Source organism: Arachis ipaensis, chromosome B09 (genome assembly GCF_000816755.2).
Source record: "Arachis ipaensis cultivar K30076 chromosome B09, Araip1.1, whole genome shotgun sequence".
NCBI classification, from domain to species: Eukaryota; Viridiplantae; Streptophyta; class Magnoliopsida; order Fabales; family Fabaceae; genus Arachis; species Arachis ipaensis.
The window spans coordinates 125,459,533-125,478,683 of NC_029793.2; positions in this window are offsets into that span (position 1 = coordinate 125,459,533).

The window sequence follows — 19,151 nt, forward strand, 5'->3', positions numbered from 1 at the left end:
TATATTTTATTTAATCATAAAAATTATTTTTTATTTTATAAATTATTATTTTATTATTAATCTATTATGATTATTAAAAACAAAAGTAATAACGAATTAAATCTTCCATTGATCGTAATATACTTTTTGGCTATTCCAATCGATTAAAAAATTATATTTGATCTGTGACGTTCGTCCAGGACGGTGAAATCGTGTTTCTTTGAAAATCAATCAATTGGATTATCAAAACAATAGATTGAATTTCAAGTTTCCCACAACTCAATCGATTGGAGTACAGGTTGTTATCACAAAACAATCGATTGAAAATTGCAAGACAGCATGGTTTTCGCAAAAATCAATTGATTGGTCATATTACCCAATCGATTGCACGATGACTAAAATGTGGGTTTTTAATAATTCAATCGATTGCTTATACTACCCAATTGATTGAATGCTTCAAAACAACCTGAGGTCTCACAATTCAATCGATTGGTTGTGTTACCCAATCGATTGAAGTCATCAAAACAATATGGATTTGCCGAATTCAATCGATTGGTTGTGCTATCCAGTAAATGGTACATATGGTACATAAAAGACATATAAAATTGATTAACCATCACTTACAATTCCTAGGCACAAAAATCACAAGTCTATTCAAATATGTAGAATATATTATCATTTATCCAAAAGAGAGAATGCATAACCAATTACCCTAAAGAAGATTGAAAGTTTGGAGTCCCATTCATTTATGCAGTCAATCACATTTACATGCTCAAGTGAATAATCTCAAGAAGACAATGTTATAAGAATGCAAAATTGACATCACAGTTCTAAGATCTGAATATGGCTAAAACTAAAAGACGAACGGGACGCAATTCTTAGTAGATTAGGATCAGCCTCAATTCTTTCCATTAATAGCAAGTTCTAGATATGCAATTGTAAGATCTAGAACTATGATTTGCGTAAATTACAATTTGAAGAAATGAGATTTCTTCAAATGAATATGAAAGAGTATCTAAATCAAAATAAAACCTTAAAAATTGAAGATAAAATTTTAAAGATAAGATAGATGAATAATAAGATAATAATTTATAAAAATGATAACAAAATTGAAATAGGCGTAGTACACACTTCAATTGATTGGATAACACAACCAATAGATTGAATTTGGCAAATCCATATTGTTTTGATGAATTCAATCGATTGGTTAACACAACCAATCGATTGAATTGTGAGACCTCGAGTTATTTTAAAGCATTCAATGGATTGGGTAGTATAAACAATCGATTGAATTATAAAAAACCCACATTTTAGTCATCGTTCAATCGATTGGCTAATATGACCAATCGATTGATTTTTGCGAAAACCATGTTGCCTTGTAATTTTCAATCGATTGTTTTGTGATAACAACCTGTAGTCCAATCGATTGAGTTATGGGAAACCTGAAATTCAATCGATTGTTTTGATAATCCAATCGATTAATTTTCAAAGGAACACGATTTCACAGTCCTAGACGAACGTCATGGATCAAATATAATCTTTTAATCGATTGGAATAGCCAAAAAGTTTATTACGATCAATGGAAGACCTAATTCGTTATTGTTTTTGTTTTTGATTGTTAATAAATATAATAGATTAATAATAAAATAATAATTTATAAAATAAAAAATAATTTTTATGATTAAATAAAATATATAAATTAATTTATAATTAAAATTAAAAAAAAGACTATTTAACATTGATTAAAAAAATTTGAAAAACATATTTTGTTTTAGGACCATTTAATGGTCCAAACGTTCTGAGATTATCGAATCCGGTGCCAAAAATGATTGTGCGTGTAAGTTTAATCAATCTAAGGGGAGTGTGCGCGTAATAGTTAATAAACGACGCAAAATACATCAAATTTTGGTCTATATAGAAATTAATTTTTGCCAAATATATGTACAAGACGAGAGTTTTTGACCTTCGCAATCTGCACCTAATTTTGTGCCGTCTTATTTTAGTTAAAAATATTTATTATTTTTTAAAATTAATTTTTTGTTAAATTAATTTTTTAGTCCTTATAATTTTATTAAATTTGTCATTATATTCTTATACTTTAAAATTTTTTAATATAGATTCAATTTTTATACTCATTTTAAAATTGTAATTACATCTATATCATTTTAAAAATATCTAAGTTAGCAAAATATGATGAGATGTATTTGATAACAATACAAGATGAATAAAATATAAATCCATAATTAAAGACAAAATTTCTAAACTTCAACTTCCTCTCATATTTAAAAGGTTTAATTATTCTGCAGGTTCCTATACTTTTTTTCTTTTTAATTGAGTTTTTATACGTGAATTTTTTCTTTTCAATTAAGTCCCTGTTAACGTTTAACGTTAAAAAAAAACGTCAGTGAGTTGTGAAATGACTTATTTACCCTTCTTCTCCCTATAAACAGATATGTGTTTGAGTTATCTGAGGTTTCTCTTCTTCTTTGTTTTTCATTTTCAATTTTCATTTTCCCCAAATTTATGGCTCAAAGTCAAGGAACCTCATTCATTCTCTCTTCGGGAAGCTGTGTTTTCAGGAGCTCCAACCCGAAAGAAAGAAGACACATGTGTTTCTGTGGAGAGGTAGTAACCATCCGCTGTTCCTCAGCCGTTTCTGACCATGGTAGGAGGTATGTTACTTGTGGGAAGATACCAAAATGCAACTTTTTTGAGTGGATTGATAATTTTGAGCGGATTGAGGTTGATGACGGTGCAAAGAATGGGTGGCCAAAGGAAAAGAAAAGGCGGGTTCACTGTTTTTGTGGTAACCATCTGCCGTTCCTCAGCCGTTTCTGACTATGGTAGGAGGTATGTTACTTGTGGGAAGATAACAAAATACAACTTTTTTGAGTGGATTGAGGTTGATGACGGTGCAAAGAATGGGTGGCCAAAGGAAAAGGAAAGGCGGGTTCACTGTTTTTGTGGTGACACTCTGAGTCTTCAAATTTTAGGAACAACAAAAAATTCTAATAGAAGGTTTATTTCTTGCCCTAACAAAAGATGCAAATTTTTTGAGTGGGTTGATGAAGTTGGTGCAAGAAGTAACGTGTCTACTGCTGCTGTTGGAGTTGTTGGAACACAAAATTCTGCTAAGTTGGAGGGTGAAATGTGGAAATTGGATGCACAAGAAAGAAAGATAGAGAGACTAAACGTAGAGATGGAGAGATTAATTGTTGAAGTCAGAGAAATAGATGCTTGTGTGGGTAGATTATGTAATGAGTTTAATATTCTCCAAGAACAAGGAGGGAGATTGGATGACAATATGAAAATTCAATGTAAAATGCAATATATGCTATATATTTATGTTTTTGCTAGTCTTAATAATTGGAATGTGGTTTGTAAGATTTTAGAGTTACCTGTGTTATGAAATTCTATGTAAGAGGCTCTATGGCTTCAATTCAATTAAAGCTAATTATGTTTGGTTTGAATGAATTTTGCATTTTGATGTATTTTGTGTGTGTATAACAATAAAATGATAGTTGAAAAGAAACTTTATCAATGTGAATATTTAAAGTTTCACAATTGACAACAACTTACAGAAAAAAGTGGCCAGATAATATGCCACATATATTTTCATTAAATAAGTGTTCCTATACCCCTTACTTACACAAAATATCATAGCATAAGTGGTCATATAATATGCCACATACCTAGTCCAAAATAAAAGTACAAGAAGTGCAACAATTAAAAGTGGTCCAACCTAATTCTAAAATATCAAAATAGTGGTCATATCCACATAATAAACAGTGACCACAGACACAATTGAAAAAAAAATATACTATATAATAGCAACCCCAATAACCCTAACTATAAATTTAATCATACTTCAGTCATTACTTTGGTCTATATGTAGAGTAGGTGTCCCTTTTTGCTTCCTCACTCCTAACTTTAGCCGCCCACTTTTCCTCACACCAAACACCTTTGTCTTGTGTAAAGGTTGAGAAGATGCTCTAGGTGGTTGCTGAGAATTTGCACTTGCCACAGCTAGGGGAGGCTGGAAGGCTGGCTCTTCAAGAGTTAAGGCTTGTTGTGAGGTGGCTATGGTTAGAGCCATTGCACCGATGGCTGTGGTTGGAGCCTGAGAAGCTGAAGTTGCAAGTATGGGAGATGGTTGAGTAGAGGCAGCAACAACAGGTGTGGCGGGTAGCTGTTATGAAGATGCAGGTGTGGTGGGGAGTGGTTGTGAAGATACAGCTCTACCCCTTCCTCTACCCCTTCCCATGCCCCTTCCTCTACCCCTGCCTACCCCTGTTTGCCTTATTCTCTCAAATCTACGGATATTCACACCGGATCTATTGTCGGCAGTAGGATCAAAGTCAACAGCAGTCGCAGGATCAGCAGCAGCCGCAGCAGTAGCCACAGTGTCAGCACCAGCCGGATCTTCTCCGTTGGCGGCGGCAGCAACAACATCAGGCTCTGAAATCAGGTAAAACACAACCAGTTGCAACATGAATATTCAACTCTTTTTCAATCAATTTATAATCCTGTTATAATCTATTTATAAGGCAGCATAATCTGTTTGCAATCCACATTGATAAAACAACAATTTTGTAACAGAGCATAATTAATAATCTATTTTCACACACCATATGTTATACTATCACAACCTAATCCACTAAACACATCAAACACCCTATAATTTTGAAAAGAAAACAATAAAACAGCAGTTTGTATATTCAAATTTGCAAAATACCTGACACAAATGGATTGGGACAATGCCTTTTATTATGTCCATATTATCCGCAGTTACTACATGTAATATATGTACCCGTCCTCCTAAGCTTTGTCTGAGAACGGTTCTCATCAGGTTCTCTGACCCTCACCATCCGTGGTCTTCCTGGCTTCACTCTAAAGATGGGAGGTATGATGGTATCACACTCAACTTTCGGCCACATATTTTTTTCGTTGATTAGAGAAACTAACTTACCATAGGTTGCCACATAGGCTGGTGGGCTATAGAAGTTGCTGCAATAGTCTTCTGGATTGTCCCCTTTCTCGAATATGGCACAACAAGCATGCGCGCAGGGCATTCCACACAACCCCCAAAATCTTCAGCTACACGTTCCAGCGAACAAGTCAACCACAAACCTCTCTACAATCATCCGGTTCTTATGAGAAACTTCATATGCCAGTCCTCCAGCCCATCTTGCTTGCCACTCCATAGCTTGCGTAGCAATGACATCAAGCCTCTTTTTGGGTTTAGGCATGATTGTACCCTCATATTTTTTGGCCTTCTTCTGTTGACCATGATCACCCTTCAAGTGGCAGCCATCTACTCTTATGATAGACCTGCAACCAGCCAAGAAGCCTTGCTTAATAGAATATAGACACATGTACATCCTCATAAACCTTGGCTGGTGTGTAATTGAAGGCATGTCAACGAAAATCTGAGAAGTAGACCTGGAATTTGTTCTCATAATCTCTGCACAGTAATCTCTCAGCTTGCCATATTGCAGAATAGCCCTGCCATGTACTTCTTCCTCGCCTTTCTCCTCGCCTAATAAGCCTTTGTGATTGAAATATTAGCCATGTATTTATCCTGAATGGTCTGAATTACTGTTGCAATCTTCATCTCTTCTCCTCTACTAATATTGGTAACAATCTTCTGAGACACCCAACTACTTGATGCAAGCCTATCGCTGTAATTTCGTCTACAAGTGTGCTTTCCATTAGGGGTCTTCAGCCGAAAGCAATCAGAACCACCAACTTTGGATGCAAATGTCATCCACCTACACTTCCCTTTCTTTCATCGGCAGCCCACTCTACATCTAACCTTATCATTCTTGATATACCTAATGTTCCTTCCATTCAACAAAGCATGCTCTCTAATAGCATCCTTAAACTGACCAAGTGACTTGAACTCCAACCCTACCTTAAACTCATATTCCCTACTCATCTCAGCCTCATTGTATTTAGGATATCTTCTCTTCTTAATCATATCATCCGAATCTCCCTCATAGCTATCAATATCTTCGGTTTCATAACCCTCAGAAATTTTTCCAACTTCAACATCATCCCTAACAGCGGCATCATTCACAGTATCATCAACACCAGCAGCTTGAGCATTGTCATGTTCATTTAATGGCCATCAAACCCCCCAAAAGCATTTGCAAATCCACCATCATTTCCATCTTCAATATCAAACCCAAAATGATCATTGTGATCTCCATCGTCAGCACTATCATCAAATCTATCCTCCTCACTAGATGCCTCTGATTCACCTTCAACTTCTACTTCTATGAAACCACTGCCACTGTACTCAGCTTCAGTTGGCACATAATCTTTATCATTCGAACATATCTAACACCATTACCTTCCCTGCACCCATCAACAACATACACCGAGCAATGCTTAACAGTCTGCGACACTAATAACCTACCCATTCTCATGGCATCTCCATCACTCATCAACTCTCTGAGACCCGAGCTCAATTGACAGCCTGGTTCACAGTACCTTCTAGCATACCCTTTGTACCCTAACTTTTGCAACTCACTAACTATTTCTTGTAAACTCCATTCATCGAGCTCAAAATGCATATCTTCCAACACCCTTCCCCCCAAATATTTCAGCCCATTCCCTATATCGTGAAACTTGTCACCGTGATGTATGTCTATGGTAAAATCTGAGTCCCCCATCACTACATTAATAAAAACAGAAACAGAATCTATTTAAAATAGCATCATCACAGCAACAACAATCAATATTCAAGAATAAACAAAATTCATCATCCAATGCCATATTTTTAAAAATTGCTGTGCGCAAGATTCCCATGCTCTGACCTATTAATGCACCCTAAGCCTATGCTTGCTTTTCTTTTATATGTTATTTTTCAACCATAGTAGCTACATTCAAGCACATAACTAGAAAAATTTTATCAGAAGCAGAAGTCATCCCAATTCAGCATACATCCAGAACATGGAAAAGAAGCAAGGCAATGATTGTGAAACCATCAACACAATTTATTATTTGAACATGGAAACTATCATAACATAAATTCCTAGCTCAAATCTTGCGATACATCTTCCTATCTTGCTTAATTCCATAACCCAAAACATGAAAAAAGAACCATCGAATTATGCATCTTCCAGAGCAATTTGCAAACTTGAGAGTAACGCTCCAAATCAATTAAGGCTGTTCAGAGAAACAAAACTAAACTATTACAAACCATTAAATCAAAACAATCCCTATACATAAATATTGATATGGTAAACCCTAAATAAACCATTAAATCAAAACAATCCAGAAATCAATTCAACAAATACATAATCAACCAATTCCATAATTAAAAAAAAATAAAATTAGCATAAACATCAAATTTTAAAACTGAAAAAAGAGGCTTTTTTTGTTACCTGTTTGCAGACAATTTGAGTGCAGGGAGATGGAGCAGAGGCACAACGCGGGGACGGGAGGCTAGGTGCTACCAGGCTCGGTACGTTGCGACGAGGCGACGCCAGGCGAGGGTCTTCACCACGAGGGACGGCGACGCCTTGGACGGACAAGCAGCGGAAAAGACCTCCGAACAGAACAACGCAGAGCAGACCGGCGCAGAGGGAAGGACGCGACGGACAGCACGCCTCCAAGCATCCGTTGCAGTTGATGCCAGACACGGACGCCGCCGACGGACCGACGCAGGAGACGCAGGAGATGAGAGTAACTTAGGGTTTTCTTTTTCCTTTAGGATGAAATGTGAGGGGTACTTTTGGTATTTGGGAAAAATTCATATTAATTCAGCTAGCCACTCCAGCTAAATGAGAGGAATATTCTTTTTTTACTAAGAATATTCTGTTATGTTAAACGTTATACTGACGGCAGGGACTTAATTGAAAAAAAAAATTAAGGTACAAGGACCCAATTGAACAAAAAAAGTATAGAGACCTAATTAAAAATTTGGTGAAACTATAGGGACCTGCAAATTAATTAAACCTATTTAAAAAGACGAAATACTCTTCTCTCCTTTCTTCTCTTCTTTAACATCATGCTAGACGTGTGAAGAATAAAGATGTATTTACAAAAACAACGATTTTTTTTTTGTTTGGCTTGGACACATCTTCTTCATTATTAATCCATTCAAAAAAATTATATTTTGGCACTCTACAACAAATAACATATCTCTTACCAAAATTTACCTACTGCAAAAGATGATAGCACCACCATTACCTTCCTACAAGAATATAGGTGTCTTCTCATATTAATACTCTTTGATCTCGAACTTTATAAAAAAGATAATTTGAATTCATACAATTGAATAATCACATTTATTTTTGGATTATTATTATATGATAAATATAAAAAAAATTATTGACATATTAATACGTAATTAGATTGATGTGTAAAAAACATTCTTTTATAAAAAAAATTGAATTCTCACTTTGTTATGAAAAATTAAAATTTTTTGACTGAGCTATCTTATTTGATGAGTATTCAGGTATGAATCCATAAATAATTTAGTAGAGGAGGGGTCAAAAATTAAAATCTTATGTAATCAAATATAATACTATATATAAATTTTATAAAAAAATTTTTATTTTAGATCAAATAAAATATAAAAATGTGAGCCAATAACCACCGTTGAAGTAGTTCCACCTTTTAAGGTGGATAACCGTCCCTTTATCTTAGGGAAGTTGGGATATGACTCTTGGAAGTGGGTTGAGAGATCTTAGGGGCAGTTACTCATTTGAGTGAGTGTTTATCTGCCAGCTAATCTTCGTCCCCGACTTCTTTAGAGCAAGTCGTGGTGAGAATCGACTTCTTTAGGGGAAGGTCGGTGTGGGGTGAGGCTCAATCCTTTGGACTGGGTCTTTTTGTTTGGACCTGGGCCTTAATGTTGGGCCAGGGTATGAACAGTGCCCCTACTCGAGCCCAATTTATTTTTAAGACTTGGGTTCAAGTATTCTACTCGGGATCATAGCCGACTTGTGAGGGAACCGACGTGATTATTCGGAGCCGACGTGACTTTTGTGACTTTTGATTTTCACTCATTAATGACCGCTTTCTGTTTTTACCATTATGCCCCTAACGTTTTTCACAGTTACGTCTAATCAAACGTCGCGTCCGTTAGAGGTTCGCGTAGGGATTAATTACCTTGGTAACGGTGCGCTCATTAATGACCGCTTTCCGTTTTTACCATTATGCCCCTAACGTGTCTATAAATACTTTCCCTCTCTTTCATTGTTTCGTTTCTGCGATTTTTCAAAATTTCCTTCTCATCTGTTCGTGGGGAATTCTTCATTTGAAGGCTTTCATCTTCCTCTACCTTTTTCTCAGGTAAGGGTTAATTTTTTCTCCTCTTTTATGCAGTGCTTCTGTTTGCATGCTTTTACTTTTTTGGAGAGAGGAGTTGGTTTGTAGGTTTCTGTTTGATTCCATGCCCCTTAGGGACCCTGTTCTTGATCTTTTTCTTTTCCCTTTGTAGGTTTTCGTCAACCTTTAGGAAACAATGTCTTCTATAGAAATTCTTGCCTAGTGGGTTGACGTCACGGTCCTAGGGGAGGAACCTATGGTCGACACCGATTTTATCACCAACCTCTGTACTCATCATAGACTTTGTACCTCTGATGAGGATGAGCCGAAGTATGAATTGGTGGTCCCGGGTCCGAAAGACCGGGTTTGTTTCGGGAGGGCTTCTGAAGTAGCCCCTCATTTCTTTTATATGTATGAGAGTATGATCACCCGCCTGGGCGTTTTTCTCCCCTTTTCTGATTTTGAGGTTGCCGTTCTACGCCACTGCCGAGTTGCTCCCACCCAGCTTCACCCCAACTCCTGGGGTTTTCTGAAAATCTACCAGTTCATTAGCCATGCTTTAGACTTTCCGACGTCCCTGAGGATTTTCTTTTTTCTCTTTCACATGACCAAGCCCTTCAGTGGGCAAAATAATAAGCAACAGTGGGTGTCTTTCCGAGCTATACAAGGTCGGAGAATCTTCACCCTTTTTGATGAATCCTTCCATGACTTCAAAAATTATTTTTTCAAAGTTCAAGCTGTAGAGGGTCACCACCCCTTCTTCTTAGACGAGAGTTCTTCCCCTCGCGTTCCTCTGTACTGGCTGGAGGCCTCCCCCTGTGAGAAATATGGTTTGGATGATCTGGATGAGGTGGAGGCTGCCATTGTGGGGTTCCTCCGAGAAGTGTGGGGGAGGGCCCCATATCTGGATACCAAAAAATTTCTCCAGGGGTCGCCGACCTTTGTCCAGACACAACTAGGTAGCTTTTATTTATCCACTTTGTTTCCGACTTGTTTTTACCGACTTGTTTTGCTGACTCTTTGGCTACTGATTATTTTTTACAGAGATGGCGAAGAAGAATTCCAGGGAGTCTTACCAGAGAGTCCAGGAGGCCAAGGCAAGGTCCCGTGCCAGGGTTGGTGGCGCCAGGGTAACTATCGCTCCTCTTCCTTCTCCTCCCCCTCTTGCTCACAATTTGGGGACCCCGAACCGACCTATTGTCATTTCTTCTTCAACCTCCTCTCAGCCGTCCCCTCTTCCCTGATCCTCCCCTGAGCCAGAAAAGAAGAAGCACAAGACCTTGGAGTCTAGCTCTTCTTTTGAAGGTGAGTTTAAGGTGGATGAACCTCAATTTGTCCGGAAATACATCTATCCCCATACCCGCATAGGTATGGATGATGTTTCTATTCGGAATCACCTCACTATTCTGGCTCAGGAGAGTATCAGGGCGGTGGGGGTATGCACAAAGTTCCTTGATATGTTTGAGAAGACTCCTCTTAGCTCTCTGGGTTCGACCTCGAGGGTTGAAGAGTTGGAGGAGAGGCTTCTCATATATCAGGAGCATGAGAGGGCGCTGAAGGAGGAGGTCGCCAAATTGAAGGAGGAAAGGGATGGCCTTCAGGAGAGTGAGTGGAAGTTGCAAGCTCGGTGCAACATGGAGGAGGGCCTGAGGCTGAAGGCGCAGAAGAGTTATGCGAGCTTGTTTGAGGACCTCGTGGTGGTGAAGAAGGATTTGCTGAAAGCTCGGAGTGACTATACCGAGTTGGAGGACTCTATTGCTGACAGGGCCGAGGAAGCATGGAGGATCTTTAAGGAACAGGTCCGAGTCCTTGCTCCCGACCTGGATCTCTCAGCTTTGGATCCGGACAAGGTCGTCATTGACGAGGCTATAGTCTCTCCTCCCTCTCCCCAATATGTCACCAAGTCAGATTTGAAGACTCGGGGGCAGAGGGTAATAGAGTCCCCTCCTCGTTCCAAGGATGCTTCGAGTTCCTCGAAGGCTCACAGAACCTCCTCTCCGGCTCCTATGGATACTTCTCTCCCTAGACCTGATGGCGCTCCGACTACTCTCCCTGATTGTGGTGGTGATCCGACTACTCCCTTCGGCTCTGGTGGTGATACTCTTTAAAAATATTTGTGGTTATATGGGGGCCCGGCCTGTGGGTCCTCTCTTTTTTTAAACTCTTTATGTTGTGGTGGTCCGCTGACATTTCTTGGCCTTTTAAGGCCGTAAACAGAATATTTGTAGAAATACCCTTTTTTTGGATAAGGGTTTAGGTTGACGAAAAATACCCCTTTTTTGGATAAGGATTTAGGTTACCTTTCTTTGTCTTGTTGTGTGCATGCTTTTCTAATTTTGGTTTTTGAAAAATCCCCTTGATCTTTTTGAAAACCTTTTTCTTGGCTATTTGTCTTTTTGAGCCTTTTAACTTTAAGGACTCAGGACAGTCTTTTGGCTCTTTGATAGGTTTTTCGATATCTTTTTAGTATTCCTTATACTCAATTTTTTGATTCATTGAGTTCCTATGACTTAGGTTATTTTTGCGATACGTTTTCTTTGCTTCTCGGGTTTTCATTTCGACTTATGAGTCGGAGTATTTCCGAGTTTTTCACGATCAACTTTTATAACCTCTTTACACCGACTTGTACCTCGTCGTTTTATCCTGACGACCATCTAGGTCGGTTTATGGGATTTTCACGCTTTGTCGAGCTTAAGTCGGCGCGTTTCGTAGAAAGAAAAACAAACGAGAAGGAATTTATAAGAGATATTGTAAAAGATCTTTATTTATTTGGGAAGGTACTTTCGCTGCTACTAAGGGTTTTTGATAGTCCGTTCTCCTTTAATCTCTACTGTGATGCCTCGTTAAAAACCCTTCTTCAGAAAAAACCCTTTGATTTTTGGGAAAAAATCGTGAAGTTAGGAAAAGAGTACATCACGGAGTAGTGTTGGGGTGAAACTTCTTCGAATGACTTTTTTGTTGTACCTGGTAGTCATCCTTTGTTTCAATGCTGCTTTTCTTGTCTGGGCTTGTTCTCGGACTTCGGGGAGCAATTCAAGCTCCTCTTTGTGCCCCTGTACATTTCCGACCTCATTATGGAGGATCACCCTTGGGCTTTGTTCATTGATTTCTACTGGTATCATGGATTCTACGCCATGGACAAGTCGGAAGAATGTTTCTCCTGTGGCGGATTGTGGCATCGTCCGGTAGGCCCATAGCACTTGTGGGAGCTCATCAGCCTAAGCTCCTTTTGCATCTTGTAGTCTTTTCTTTAGCCCCGCCAGTATGATTTTGTTAGCTGCCTCCGCTTGTCCATTTGCTTGTGGATGCTCCACCGAGGTGAACTAGTGTTTTATTTTCATACTGGCTACTAGGCTTCTGAAGGTAGAGTCGGTGAATTGGGTTCCATTATCTGTGGTAATGGAATGAGGTATCCCATACCTTGTGATGATATTTTTGTAGAGGAACCTCCGACTTCTCTGGGCAGTGATGGTGGCCAATGGTTCTGCTTTTATCCACTTTGTGAAGTAGTCTATTCCCACAATTAAGTATTTGACTTATCCTGGGGCCTGGGGAAAAGGTCCTAACAGGTCCATCCCCCATTTTGCAAAGGGCCATGGAGAAGTTATACTGATTAGCTCCTCGGGGGGAGCCACGTGGAAATTTGCGTGCATCTGGCATGGTTGGCATCTTTTCACAAATTCTGTGGCATCCTTCTGCAAAGTTGGCCAATAGAACTCAGCTCGGATTACTTTTCTTGCTAGCGACCTGGCTCCGAGGTGGTTTCCGCAGATCCCATTATGAACCTCTTCTAGTACTTCAGTTGTCCTTGAGGTCGGTACGCACTTTAGCAATGGTGTTGATATTCCTCTTTTATAGAGGGTATTTTTCACCAAAGTGTAGTATTGTGCTTCCCTCCGGATTTTCTTGGCCACTTTTTCCTCTTTGGGGAGGATGTCGAATTTTAGGTATTCGACCAAGGGGTTCATCCATCTGAGGTTTAACCCGGTTACTTCAAGGACTTCCTGCTTGTCCTCTGTTTTCATCACAGAGGGTTCTTGGAGAGTTTCCTAGATCAAGCTTCTATTATTCCCTCCTGGTTTGGTACTGGCTAACTTGGAGAGGGCGTCTGCTCTGCTATTCAGGTCCCAAGTTATGTGTCTAATCTCGATTTCTGCAAAGCACCCGAGATGCTCCAGAGTTTTTTCCAAGTATCTTTTCATATTCGGGTCTTTAACCTGATACTCTCCATTTATTTGGGAGGTCACTACTTGGGAATCGCTAAATATCAGTACCTGGGTTGCACCGACCTCTTCTGCTAGCTTTAATCCTACAATCAGGGCTTCATATTCTGCCTGATTGTTGGAAGCTGGAAATTCAAATTTGAGGGAAACTTCTATCTGTGTTCCTCCTTCATTGGCTAGTATTACGCCTCCACCGCTTCCTGTTTTGTTTGAGGATCCATCTACGTATAGTTCCCATGTAGTCGGCTTCTCCTCTTGATCTCCTGCATATTCCGCTACAAAGTCGGTGAGGCATTGGGCTTTTACCGCTGTCCGAGTTTCGTACTTTAAGTCGAACTCGGAGAGCTCTATCGCCCATTGAACCATTCTCCCTGCAACATCCGCCTTTTGGAGGATTTGCTTCATGGGTTGGTTCTTCGGACTCTTATTGTGTGGGCTTGGAAGTAGGGCCTTAACCTCCGCGAGGCTATTACTAAGGAGTACGCAAACTTCTCTAGCTTGCGGTACCTTAGCTCGGAACCCTGTAGAACTTTGCTGGTGAAATATACTGGATGCTGTCCAACCTCATCCTCTCGTATTAGGGCCGATGCGACAGCTTTGTCGGCTACAGACAAATATAGGATAAGCTCTTCCCCCACTAGAGGTCGGGTGAGGATTGGAGGTTGGCTCAAGAACTTTTTGAACTCTTGGAATGCTTCTTCGCATTCTGGAGTCCACTCGAACTGGCATCCTTTTCTCAGCAGAGAGAATAGTGGAAGGGACCTTAATGCTGACCCTACCAAGAACCTGGAAAGGGCTGCAAGTCGGCCATTTAATTGTTGGACTTCTCTCAAGCAAGTCGGGCTTTTCATTTCTAGGATAACTTTGCACTTGTCAGGATTTGCCTCGATCCCTCTTTGGGTTAGCATAAATCCTAGGAATTTTCCAGCCTCCACCGTGAAGGTGCATTTTGTGGGATTTAGTCTCATCCCATGCGCCCTTATGGTGTTGAAAACTTGCGTGAGGTCCGTAAAAAGGTCGGCCTCTTCCCGGGTTTTTACCAGCATGTCGTCTATGTAGACCTCCATTAAGTGCCCGAGGTGGGGAGCGAACACCTTGTTCATTAGCCTTTGGTACGTGGCCCCTGCGTTTTTTAATCCAAAAGGCATGACCACGTAGCAATAATTTGCTCTAGGTGTGATGAACGATGTCTTTTCCTGGTCTGGCTTATACATCAGGATCTGATTGTATCCCGAGTAGGCATCCATAAACGACAAGTATTGATACCCTGAGCTGGAGTCCACTAGAGTATCAATGCTTGGGAGCGGATATGGGTCCTTGGGACATGCCTTATTCAGGTCGGTGTAGTCGACACACATCCTCCACTTGCCGTTTTGTTTCTTGACTAGCACCACATTTGCTAGCCATGTTGGATACTTGACTTCTCTGATGAAGCCGGCCTCTAGGAGTGCTTGTACCTGCTCTTCCACCGCTTGAGCTCGTTCTGGGCCGAGCTTACGCCTTCACTGCTGTATAGGTCGAGACCCTGGGTGTACAGAGAGCCTGTGGGACATGAGCTCGGGGTCTATCCCTGGCATGTCGGAAGCTTTCCAGGGGAAGAGGTCAGAATTTTCTTTTAGGAGCTTTGTCAACTTTTGTTTTAAGCTTTCTTCCAGGTTGGCTCCTATGTTGGTATTTTTTCCTTCCTCTTCATCGACCTGTATTTCTTCAGTTTTTCCTCCTGGTTGGGGGCGTAGCTCTTCTTTGGTTCTTGTGCCACCGAGCTCTATGGTGTGGACTTCCTTGCCTTTCCCTCTCAGGTTCAGGCTTTCATTGTAGTATTTTCTTGCCAGCTTCTGATCTCGCACCGTTGCTATCCCCGCAAATGTCGGGAATTTCATGCAAAGGTGAGGGGTAGACACCACCGCTCCGAGTCGATTTAGGGTAGCTCTGCCAATCAAGGCATTATATGCTGACCCCACGTCGAGGACTATGAAATCTATGCTCAGAGTTTTGGACTTTTCTCCCTTTCCGAAGGTCGTGTGGAGGGGTAAAAATTCCAGTGGTTTTATCGGCGTGTCGCTTAATCCATATAAGGTGTCGGGGTAGGCTCTTAACTCCTTTTCATCTAGCCCTAGCTTGTCAAACACGGGCTTGAAAAGGATATCTGCCGAACTCCCTTGGTCTACTAGAGTTCTGTGGAGGTGGGCGTTGGCTAGGATCAGGGTTATTACCACTGGATCATCATGTCCATGGATTATTCCTTGCCCATCCTTCTTTGTGAACGAGATTGTGGGGAGGTCGGGTGATTCACTCCCGACCTGGTAAACCCGCTTGAGGTGTCTCTTGCGAGAGGACTTGGTGAGTCCTCCACCCGCGAATCCTCCCGAGATCATATGTATATGTCTCTCGGGAGTTTGTGGTGGTGGGTCTCTCCTGTCCCCGTCCTCTCGCTTTCTCTTCCCATGATTGTCCGACCTTTCCATGAGATATCTATCAAGCCGACCTTCTCTGGTCAGCTTTTCTATCACATTTTTGAGGTCGTAGCAATCATTTGTTGAATGACCATAGATCTTATGGTACTCACAGTAATCGCCGCGACTTCCTCCCTTTTTATTTTTAATGGGCCTGGGAGGTGGCAGCCTTTCAGTGTTGCAGATTTCTCTGTATACATCCACCATGAAAACCTTTAGAGGAGTATAAGAGTGATATTTCCTTGGCCTGTCGAGGTCGAGTTCTTCTTTCTTCTTGGGCTCTTTTTCCTTCTCTTTTGCAGAGTGGGAATGCCCAGGTCGCCAACTCGGCTCTCGTAGTCTGGCATTTTCCTCCATGTTGATGTACTTTTCTGCTCTTTCATGTACATCGCTCAGGGAGGTGGGGTGCCTTTTTGATATGGACTGTGAGAAGGGACCTTCTCTAAGTCCATTCACTAACCCCATGATGACAGCTTCGGTGGGCAGGTCCTGAATCTCTAAACATGCTTTATTGAACCTTTCTATATAGTCCCGCAAAGGTTCTCCGACCTCCTGCTTTATTCCCAGGAGGCTCGGCGCATGTTTTACTTTATCCTTTTGGATGGAGAACCTCATCAAGAATTTTCTCGAGAGGTCTTCAAAGCTGGTGACTGACCTCGGCGGGAGGCTGTCGAACCACTTCATCGCCGCTTTTGACAAGGTAGTCGGAAAGGCTTTGCAGTGAGTTGCATCAGAAGCATCAGCCAGATACATCCGACTTTTGAAATTGCTTAAGTGATGCTTCAGATCTGTGGTTCCGTCATAGAGGTTCATATCAGGGCTTTTGAAGTTTCTTGGAACTTTTGCCCTTATGATGTCCTCACTAAACGGATCTTCTCCTCCCAGGGGCGAATCTTCTCGATCGCCACGGGAGTTCCGACTTCTCAGAGAAGATTCTAGTCTTAAGAGTTTTTTCTCTAACTCTTTTCGTCGCTCTATCTCTTCCCTGAGATTTCGCTCCGCCTCTCGTTGTCGTTCTAACTCCTGTTCTAACTGTTCCAAACGACCTTGGTGGCCATGGACCAGCCCTATTAGCTCGGTTGCGTGGGGTAGCCCTTCCTTTCCTGACTCTCGTCCATCCGAAGAGTTTACCTTTGGATTTTTAAACCCAGAGGTGCCTTCTCGATGTCGATCGCTGGCCTTCGGGTGAGGAGTTGGGTTCGCGTCGTTGTTTCCGGTGTCCAAGTTTTCGTGTTCGGAATCAGACGCCGTATGACCATCTTCCGGTGATTTGTCCGCCATAACTGGTTGATCTCTCGGGTCCCCGGCAACGACGCCAATGTTACGATGGGTAACCGGAGATTATTGGGCTGGACTCGCTGGGTTGGCCCAATCGTCTATGGAGGGAAGCCTTCGGACAGATTCGCATCTTCAGGGCCTCTGTCCGACTTGTGAATACGAGTGAATGGGGGTGGTACCTACAAAGACACTCCGATGCCTAAGTCAGCAAGGGCGTAAGCAGGTCTAGAGAGTATTGGGACTTAGAGATACCTGAGGGAATAAAAAAAAAAGAAACTCTAAACAAAATAAAAAATAAATAAATAATGCAAATGCATGAATATAGATTTGAATCCTATTATATTAATATACTAAGTCCCTTTAATATCACTACACTCTAAGCTTCACTTATACATCACATTCATTATTACACGATTTTACAATTTGTGGAGGGCAAGACCATTACTTGCCTCCTTAAATCCATCTTGTGAGTATCTATAACCAAATAGAAAATTAATCTAAAAATATTAAATGATTAATCGAGAAGCCAAATTAAATAATAACTTAAAAAAATATTATTAAAAACGTGGTACCAAAATATTACAAATTGCAACTTTAGTTTTAACAATATGCATATAATAACCACCGTAATTATAAATATTAGAATTCATCCCAGAGTATATATAATCGGCATATATTTTTTTTTCAAACCTACGTACTTTTATAATACAGCGTAAAAATGTAATTTGCTTCATATATATATATATATGTGTTACGATGGGTAGCCGGAGATTATTGAAGTGGATTAGTTGGGTTGGCCCAATTGTCTGAAGAAGAAAGCCTTTGAGCAAATTTGCGATCCAGAACTTCTGTCCGACTTGTGTTTGAGAGAATGGGGGGTAGTACCTGCAAGGACACACCGATGCCTAAGTCAGCAAGGGAGCAAAACAGGTCTAGAGAATATTGGGCTTAGTGATACCTGAGGAGTGTCAGTGTATTTATAGTGGTGAACCCATAACCACCATTGGAGTAGTTCCACCATTTAAGGGAGAATAACCGTCCATTTATCTTAAGGAAGTTGGGATATGGCTCCTGGAAGTGGGTTGAGAGATTTTAGGGGCAGTTACTCATTTGAGTGAGTGTTTATCTGCCAGCTAATCTTCGTCCCCGACTTCTTTAGAGCAAGTCGTGGTGAGAATCGACTTCTTTAGGGGAAGGTCGGTGTGGGGTGAGGCTCAATCCTTTGGACTGGGTCTTTTTGTTTGGACCTGGGCCTTAATGTTGGGCCAGGGTATGAACAGTGCCCCTACTCGAGCCCAATTTATTTTTAAGACTTGGGTTCAAGTATTCTACTCGGGATCAAAAATGTTAGTCCCTGATAGGGGTAACTTTTGAGAATTTTATTATTATTGGATCCAAATCCAATGTGGTGTTAGACTAAAAAATGATCCATCAGGCCAATGACATTTTGCTCTGTATGTGTGACACATGTATACTCTCTCTCCCACCCAAAATTAACCTGAAAGGCTGAAACCATTCTCATCTATTCTCATTTTATCTTCTTCTTCAGTTCTCTTTCTATCACTTTCAAAATCTCAACCACTTACCCCACAAGGCCACAACTACAAACTCGCTCAACAAAACGTCAGGGGAGGCTAAATCACTAACTCAACCACTAAATACACACAAATAAGTATTTTATTTATTGTTTATTGACTTATTGTTATTAGTAGTTGGTTATTGTAATTATTTAATTTTTTAAAGCTGAAATTAATAAAAAAGATAATTTAAAATGTATTAATATTGTTTTATTGTTAATTAATACTAAATAAAATAGTTGTTAGTTGATTAGGACTAATTAAAGAATATGATTTCTTGTGGTAGCTTTAGTAATAATACTAGTGTTAGTGTTAAAGAATATGATTTCTTGTTATTTATTTAATAGATGTTAGTATAT